Source organism: Anser cygnoides, chromosome 3 (genome assembly GCF_040182565.1).
Source record: "Anser cygnoides isolate HZ-2024a breed goose chromosome 3, Taihu_goose_T2T_genome, whole genome shotgun sequence".
NCBI classification, from domain to species: Eukaryota; Metazoa; Chordata; class Aves; order Anseriformes; family Anatidae; genus Anser; species Anser cygnoides.
Window position 1 is genome coordinate 89,963,798 of NC_089875.1, and position 9,133 is coordinate 89,972,930.

The 9,133-nt window shown below is 35.0% G+C and overlaps 1 long non-coding RNA gene across 3 annotated transcripts in view; it reads right to left on the reverse strand.

The window, feature by feature from the left end:
* LOC136790494 (uncharacterized) overlaps positions 1–8,805 on the reverse strand; it is a 53,864-nt gene extending 45,059 nt beyond the window's left edge. For 2 of the 3 annotated variants that reach the window (XR_010830504.1, XR_010830503.1), the window contains exon 1: positions 7,778–8,805. This is a non-coding gene — a long non-coding RNA (uncharacterized lncRNA). The remainder of the gene's footprint in view (positions 1–7,777) is intronic. The other variant, XR_010830502.1, reaches the window with a different exon arrangement.
* Between the last annotated feature and the right edge of the window lie 328 nt (positions 8,806–9,133).

A 9,133-nucleotide genomic window follows, 5' to 3' on the forward strand; every position in this document is an offset into this window, starting at 1 on the left:
TAGCAAAGATGGCCAAAGAAAGGCACATGCTTATTCCATAGCTTAAATATGGGGCAAATGTGCAACAGACCAGAGTTGTAGAATTAGGCTTCTTTTGTCCACGTGGTGGTGAATACTTCCCATTTTGGAAATGAATCAGGTAGTTCACCAAAATGCAAATAAACAATGCAAATTGTATACTAATCCATGGTAATTCTGCAGTGGTGCTTATAAACCTTTGGGGTTGCTGTGGCAAGAGTATCACCTTGCTTGCTAGTAGTGTGTGAAGTATCGGTGTTGAACTTTCCACTATTCCAAAGAATATTCTTGTTTTTAGAATATTAAACTTCTAAAAACATCCCTGGATCTACCCAGGTGAATTGGCCATATGTTCACAAGTTGCTACACTGAAAATGAATCAGCATTTGTGCGAGTGTCAAAAAAAAGAAGACATATATAATTTAATTTAATTTAATTTGCTGACAAGATAAGGTATATTTTGTGCAACAAGCTCTAACTAAAATATTTTCTGTAATACAGTGGATCCAGGAGCTGTGCAGACATCTCTTCAGAAGATTTTAGGGTTCCATGACATTCTTAAACATGACACCATCTCACTTACAAAATTAATGAAATGTTTCCTTCTCATCATCACACAAAGTTTTACTTAAAATCATGCCCCCAAACCATTATCAGATGTCTGATTTTCTATTGAACTTACTATGTAAGGGTTTTTCTGCTTCAGGCAAATAAGGAAATTATGACTTTAAATTCACCACACAGTATCTAAATAACTTGTAACTGACATTTATGGAAAAAAAACATGGAAAAAACTCCCAAATCCTTTTGTTATATAAGAGAGGTAAAAGAGATGTCAAATGCTAAACTTAGTTCTCTACAGTATTGTTAGTAACCTATTTAATATTATTCTTTTAAAAGCAAGATAGCTGTTTGGAATTGCTATGTACTTTAGACTGAGTATTATGTTTTCATATATAGCCATTATGCAAGTTTGGTTCAGTTCAAAGCACTTTAAAAGTAGCATGCCATGAAGACAAACAATAGAATTATGGGCAACAACAGATAGGTGGGAAAAAAAATGATGAAGATAAGAGGGTTTGTTCAATGCCACTAGGAAGTCATGTTAAATACAAGCCTGTAAAGCAAACAATTCTGTGTTCCCAGTATAAAACATATTGCATTTCCCTCCTCCTTTTTTTTTTTTTTTTCTAAGGCTCCCTCTTCCATCCTTCTATTAAAAAACTAGAAAAAAAAAAAAAAGTAAGGCGTGCTTAGGCATGTCTTTTGTTATTCCTGTTTTCACTTTTTTTCATATTTTGAGCTGACTCAGCACTGCCTCTGCCCTGCTTGGACCATGAGTGAGAGAGTTGCGTGTCTATATCTGACTTCTGGAAGAATAAAATTTAAGAACCATTAAGCAACAGAAGCTAGATACAAAATCAGTAGCACATCAGAGGACAAATCCCAGTAGTATTCCACTTGCAGTTCAGTATATTGTAGTTCATCTGGATCTAAACTTTTTTCATACTTTGTTTGGCCTCTTTTTTACAAAGTAAATAAAATGTAGTGTATGGTTTCCAATTCAATTGGTGAGAACTAGATTAGTCAAATCCACTTAGATAATGAGAGGGAAATTGAATGTATGGCACCACTAAAATTTCCCTTTCTCTGTGTTAGGCATCTTTATGATACGGTTATTAGCATTTGAATATCTGTAGGAACTATAAAACTGTAGCACTTTCCTAACATGGAAAATAAATTCTTGCATCTGGTTTCTTTAATTCTCATCTTTGTTTATCTTTGGATAACCTAGGAACCATTGACTCATAGTTTCTTTGTCAAGGATGCCTTCTTACTTTATTTTTATGCCATTGCTAGGACTAGGGTAGTCCTAGAAAGTTATCTTATGAGCTTATTTTTTGCTGTCACGTGTATGGTGTTTTAACATACAATGCTATCAGGAAAAAATCATTCTTTAAAACACGGACGGGATCTTGAAAGAGAACTTAAAGTTTGCATTCTCTTTGCTTAGACATCATAGAAATGGGGGAAATAGGAGTAGGAAGGGGAACTTCAGAAAGACTGCAATATTTTTACTTCTGAGAGTTCACTTCAGAGAGTCCAAGAAATATAGGTGAAGGTAACCACACTGATCACTGGCACAAGAGCTGTATAGGTAGTCTTGTGGAACATTTTGACAAGAGGCGTTATGATGTCTACATGACCTGTGATGACATTACATGACTTCTGTTAAATCACTTCCACTTTAGCAGCTTATCACAATGCTGAAAAAAAAAAGAAAAAAATAAAATAATAAAATAAAATAAAAGTAACAAAATTGTTTAAATGAAACCTGTGAAAGATATAATGTATTTTTTTGTCTTGCAATATTAGATTGTTATCCAACGTTTATCTTTTGTTCTGCAAGGTATCAGTATTATTAATTTTTTTAAGATTTATACAATGCCAGAATATGGTATGGTATTACTAAGATATAGTATCATTTCCTAACATAAAAGTCTGGTGGTTTGAGACTCTGATCCAGAAAATTAGTAAGCACATTTTTTAACTTTAAGAAACCTGGGGACATTAATGAAACTCTATTAGGAGGTAAAGATTTGCTTCAGTTTGTTGCTGACTGTAGTCACAAAAACTGGATGTAAAGTTCAGTGAGCCAATGATAGTCTCCATTAGTGTTAGGATAGTTTGGATCAAGGTGTAATTAGACATATTTTTTTTCATTTCAGAGTCTCTGTAATGGATTTCTTTCTGGTTTCAAACATTTTTAGCTACAGAAGTTTAGCACATTTAGAACACTTTATAATGCCTGTTTTTGAGGCAGAACAGGATAATATGTATTTATGTAACTGTGAGCTGGCTAAAACTCTAGAAAAGTATGTTCGGGGAGCTAAGAAAAATCTGAGAGGTGCATTTTAGACACACAATAAAAAATTTGAAAATTTTCCTATTGCCGCTTTCTGTTGTTAAAGAGCATTGTATTGTGCTTAGTGTAAGCATGTATTGCATAATTCTTATCTATACCTTTCTAAATTAATTTGTTAATTCCCAGGACTGTAACAGCTGTTTTTGTCAAATAAAATCAGAGTGAGAAAAGCCCCATAAGATCTGCATTGGAAATATCTAGGAAGTCTGAATCCATTCATTCATTTTCTAGTAGAGGAGACTTGGTTCTTCATTATTCTGTAATAGATAAACATAATTTTTACTGTATGGCATTCTCCAGCCAGACGGTAATCACAGTATGTCTTTGTAGCTGAGAGCTGGAATGGCATCACTGTTCTGGAAAGGCTAAGAGTTTCTTTGGGTATAGACACTGATAATACAATGATGATGTTTGTTTGATGTGTGACGCTATCCTGCAGACATAGGTGAATGTTGTTCAGTAATTTTGTGTGTGTGTTTCTACATAGAAATGCACATAATACACAATTTAAAGCAAAAGTCACTGTATACACTGATTAGTCACTATATACACTATATCACTACATAGCGCACTGCTTATGGAAAATAATTCTGAAAAATGCTTTCATAATGAAGCATGATGAAAGTATTATGCCAGTTCAGATACTAAGTTCATGCAACCAGGCAGTAAAAGGAATTCTTTAATGGGATGCTATTTTTTCATTTAATTCTTGAACTGAAAGCACTGTTGTCCTGATATTTGTACTACCTTTAGAACATTTGCATTTGCACCTTTTCTGCATGCAAGCTGCAGATGTAAAATAGCACCCTGAGCCAGTTATAGAAAAATGTATGAAGACAGCTCAGGATCATTTCTGTCCAGACTGATATGGACTTATGCTGTATTATACTGGTGTATTAATACCCTCCAGAGAGGTGACATAACGTTGTGACACTCTGTGTGTCATCAGCAGAAGCAAAACAGCACAAGCCGTTTAAGGAATGATAGTAGAACTGAAATATCTCCTATGAGTCTGATTCTCAAGACTGAGATCTGAGTGTAGATCATATGATCACAACAGCATCACTGTCCCTGTGTAAGCAGTTGTCATAACCATGCCTATAGTGAACTGTATTTGCAAAGGAACATTTCAGTGCTTATTGGACAGTGATTAGGAACTACAGAAAAGTGAAAGAAATTTAAAAAGAAGATGAAATAATTCTGGAAAAGCAGGTTAAAATGTAGCGATGCTGGAGAGCAAATTTGCTCTAATTAATGAAAAATATGCCACAGTGTTCCAGATGGGGGGATTTCTCAGATTATTTTTAAAATTATCAGATTATCTTCTCAGTTTAAATGGAAGTCCTCATTAAAGGTCTTCTCAAATTCAAGGAATGCTTCTAGATTTTAAGATCTTACTGTATAATCTAAATTTTAAAATCATATAATTTTCTTAGAATGCAAATTCAATGTCTATGTCCATTATTGTCTCAAGATTTTCCAAAAACATCTGTTTAAGCTTTTATTTAAATGTAGGTTCTTAGGTTGGTGACTACTTCCAGCTATTTTTTTGAGATCTGCCCAGTAGAGCTAGTGGAAGAATTCCTTTCTTAGTTAAAAGAGAGAAATAGGAAAGTACTTTAGAATCTGGCAAATGGTTGAAGAAGGCAACTAATAAAGTGACTTATCTGAATCCAGCTGCAGGACTCCCTAAATACTGTTGAGCCACCATCTCTTTGACAATGGACACTTTGAAGACAAAAGTGAGGACTGAATATTTTTGAGCTCACTAGAGTTCTGGGATGTAAAAATCTGATAGAAAAATATATGTCAGATCAAAACTCTTACATGCCTATGAATTTGTGGTGCCCTCGCTTAAACATGCAGAGCATCCTTATATGTTGACATGAGAAGTCTACCGATTTTTTCAAAGAGTTGGTATTTTATGCTTTTTTATATTTCGGGTTACAGATACTATTTGAGCTCAGAGGGAACCATGAGGCAGTTTTTCTCTGTGAGGACAAACTATTAGAGAAGGATGAAGGGCACATTACATGATAGACTTCATTATTTCACTAGTGATTTACTAAACAACAAAGGAATGTTGAGGCTTAGGGATCTTGCAGTTATTGCAATGTTTTAGAGAAAGTTCACCCTTGTGGTTAGAAACATCAGTTCAGTATAATTATCTCTTCCAGCGCATCTGTCTACTCTTTGCTGTACCTTTGCACATGCTTAACATAGGCTTTATTTTCCACTTTGAAATGCATTTCTCTTTCCATATTAAATGCCAAGGTCACACAGTACTAATTTGCACACCATCCACAGTTGACTCTCCCTGAAAATTGTGCAACTTACATATGTAGTTTCATTCCCACTAAATAGTAATTAAATTTTGACATTGCTTAACATTTCTGAATGTTCAATACAGCTTACTTTTAATGAGACACAGACAGGAGGCTGTTAGATTAAGCTAATTTTGATTTGGATGTGAACAAAATTCTTTTGGCACTTATGTATTGCCTCATCATTTCCATTACCATCACATTTTGGAAAGGAAGGAGGGATTTACTCCCAGTAAGAACTGGGAGACTGGCCTACAACCTCATGCACAGGAGATTCTCTCAGCACCAAGGTACTCAATCTCCTCTGGAACACAAACTGCAGGGAAAGGTTCCACCCACAGCTCCAGAGACCATAGGACCCTACAGCTTTGAAGTTCCCCCCTCTCGGTATGTCTCAGCAGCCTCATTAGCTCTTTTGGCAACCCACGCTTTTGTGGCAATGTCACTGTTTGCATTTCTAGGAGTGACAGTGCCATGATAGCCTAGCAAGAGATGAGGGGGACTGGTATCTCTTCAGGGCTTCATACCCAACAAATCTGTATCTACACCTACAAACATATACACCCACAATCACTAAAAGTTTGCATATGCCTCGTTAACTATAATTAGTCAACATATGTAATCATAATTTATCATAATTATTCATAATTATGGATTCACAAGATCACAGAACTGTTGAGGTTGGGATGGACCTCTGCAGCTCACCTAGCCCAGCCCCTGTTCAAGCAGGGTAAAATACAGCAGGTTGCTCAGGACACTGTCCAGTCAAGGATAATCATTGTAACTAGATAACGTGTTTTTAAAAAATCATCAAGAATTTCAGGTTTCTGTGATCATGGGGTTGCCACTCTCAGAAAGGAAAGAGACCTATAAGAAACCTCCATCTTTTTGGAAGGCCTGAGTTAAAGTAAAATGAGATACACTTCAGGGAAGTTGTGTTAAAATATAGTGAGCTGTGTGCGGATCTCAGTACATGGTTCACAGGAAAATAAGTTCCTGACACAATCAGGTGCTCTGTGTGGATTCAGAATAGTGTCCAAAAATAAAATTAAATTAAATTAAATAAATAAAATTAAATTAAATTAAAATAGATAAAATAAAATTAAAATTAAAATTAAAATTAAATAAAATAAAAAATAAAATAAAAAATAAAATAAAATAAAATAAAATAAAATAAAATAAAATAAAATAAAATAAAATAAAATAAAATAAAATAAAATAAAATAAAATAAATAAAATAAAATAAAATAAAATAAAATAAAATAAAATAAAATAAAATAAATAATAACTGAGTACAAGGAACTAAAACTCTAATGAGCTCTTCAAAAATGACTTTTAGCTCTAATTTCTTTGAACCAAGTAATATCTGCAAGAGCATCTGAAGATGATAAGAACTAATGCTGGCCCTCAGACCAGAGCAGTATTACAACTTCCTGTGCAGAAAGATTTGCCTTTTGCTTCTTAAAGTTGTACATCCTTCATCATGTTTCTCCATACCTTCTGTGTCATTGTGCAACTGGAAAAGGATACAGGAAAATATCCCTGATTCACAAAAAAAATTATGCAAGAGATATTGTTTCTATGCTTAGACATAGTACCACCCTGAGGGATGTATTCTGTCCATGACATCAGTAAGTACTGTTGTGTTAACTCTAAATACCACGGAAGGATGTAAGCCTACCATCATTTAATTCTTCAGTCCCATGCTGCTGTGAAATCTTGTAGTCAAATACTTAGAACTTATTGTAGTTAGAACATATTGTAGTTTCACTTGAAACTACAAGATATTTCTTCTAATTTGTATGGAGTGCTTGCAGAGAAAATGTGTTGCTGTGCTGGGTTAATTGCACACATCTTGTATTTTATATATATATATGTTGTCACAGAGCTGCAGTACTCATCTCCTTAAACACTGTTTTTTTCCCCCACATTCTCTGGTACTCATCACCTGTGCCCCACAGTAGCCTTTATGCCAGCGTATCATGGGGCTGTGTTTGTTTCTTTCTTTTAACTGTAGCATTTGCCAACAATTGTACAACCCCGAAAGCGGCATGTTATCCCAACACTGGGATTTTTTTCCTTCAGCTCAAGAGTAGCCTCTTGTTATCCAAACACACTGTAAATGCTTTTAAAGCTTTGAGTTCCTTGTAATTTCTTCCCTTTGTACTCCTGATCATCATTGCCTAGATGTTGAGTACGATGCAGTGATGGTCTACTTTCATCCTAATAAAGCATGTGATCCACACAGAACGCAGCTGGTAAACACTGTCAGCAACAGCAAATCTGTTTGTAGGCAAGCCCACTCTCAACAGAACTAGTATAAATTTAGTAAAGTACTAATTTTCAGTAAGTTTTGCTTAGCTGGGACTTGCATTGTCTACGGATGGTCAAAAACCTCCTCGGTTGCCAAATCAATGGCTCTTGCTTATGATGTAACAAACATCAGATCTGGACTCAAGAAGGAATCCTTTCTTGGTCTGTTTTGACAGGGAACATTTAATATTCTTACCTTTACCTTTAGTGTAAATAGGGCCCATTCTTCACTAGGTCCTGGGCAGGTCCACCAAAGTGTCTGGACTGTTTGACAGTGGGATAGTGCCACTTGAAACCCCTTAGTGGCTTAGCAGATTGTGTTGTCCATCTGGTGGTTTCTGGTGTTTTATAGCAACCACAGTCAGTTTCGCTGTGTGGGAGGAGGGACAGACAAAGCCTTTTGAAGAAACAGTTCATTGAATCATGTAGAATGACCATCATAGATGCTTGCATTTGCAAAACAACGGACATGATCTATAAAATCCTTTCCTGTCCCATATTCCAACCTAGATCATCATTATCTATGAAATCCCACATCTTAAAGTCATTTCATTTGACTGAATTGCCAACCCACCTTGGTTACATTCATCACATTTTCAGAAAAAGATCACTGGGAGGTTACCAAATTCCTGAGACATGGTGTGCCACTGAACAGTAGATCACAGTTGCAGTAAAGGAAATGAGTCAAAAATTGCAGTTCAGTATTGTCTATTTTTTTTCTTCCAGCACTCCGTTGCTACATATCAAATAGGCAATTGAAAAGAACTTCCAAGAAATCATCTTATGTGCATTTACAGTCAGGGTCACAGTAAGATCAAAATCTGCCTCCATTCTGGATTTTGGATTAAGTTTGGCTGGAAACAGACGTATATAAAAGATTTCCCTCTCCCATTCCAATTTTTTTAATCTTAAAATCGTTCCAGGCACAGACGTATTAACTGGCACAGCAATCAGATAAAACCACTTAGACTAATTAATGAATGATAACATCTTTTTTCTTTTTTTAAATAATTATTTATTATCTGCTGTGTACAGCTGTTTAATCTTCTTAGGTTGTTTTAAATGAGGTAGCTTGACCTCCCTTTTTACTTTTATTTTTTAAAATCACCTTATAAACAAAATGATTAATACACACACATAAAAAAGTAAACTGGTGACATCATCAGCCAGGATAACATGCATCTTTCATCTGACAATTCTTGGCTGCCATTTGTGAGGGAGAGATACAGCCAATGATTTTAAAACCTTAAAAGTACACATTCATATTATTTTGCATTGATTCTGTTTATTAGTTTGGGCGACTTCTAGCTTCGTGTTTGTGAAAGCTTATCAAGTATGATGTGTTTTGCAACCACTGCAAATAGAAATATTTTAGAAATGCCTGTTTTATATTTTGTTATACCCCAAAATGACAATAGGCTATATTCTGTCTTCATTCTGCATCTGGAATTTCCATTGACGTCAGTAAAGCTGTTGAGCAAAATTAAAAAGAATAGTCTAAGGTCTAGGTAAGTAATTAGACTTTTTTCAGCAGAAAGAATGTCAAGCTTAC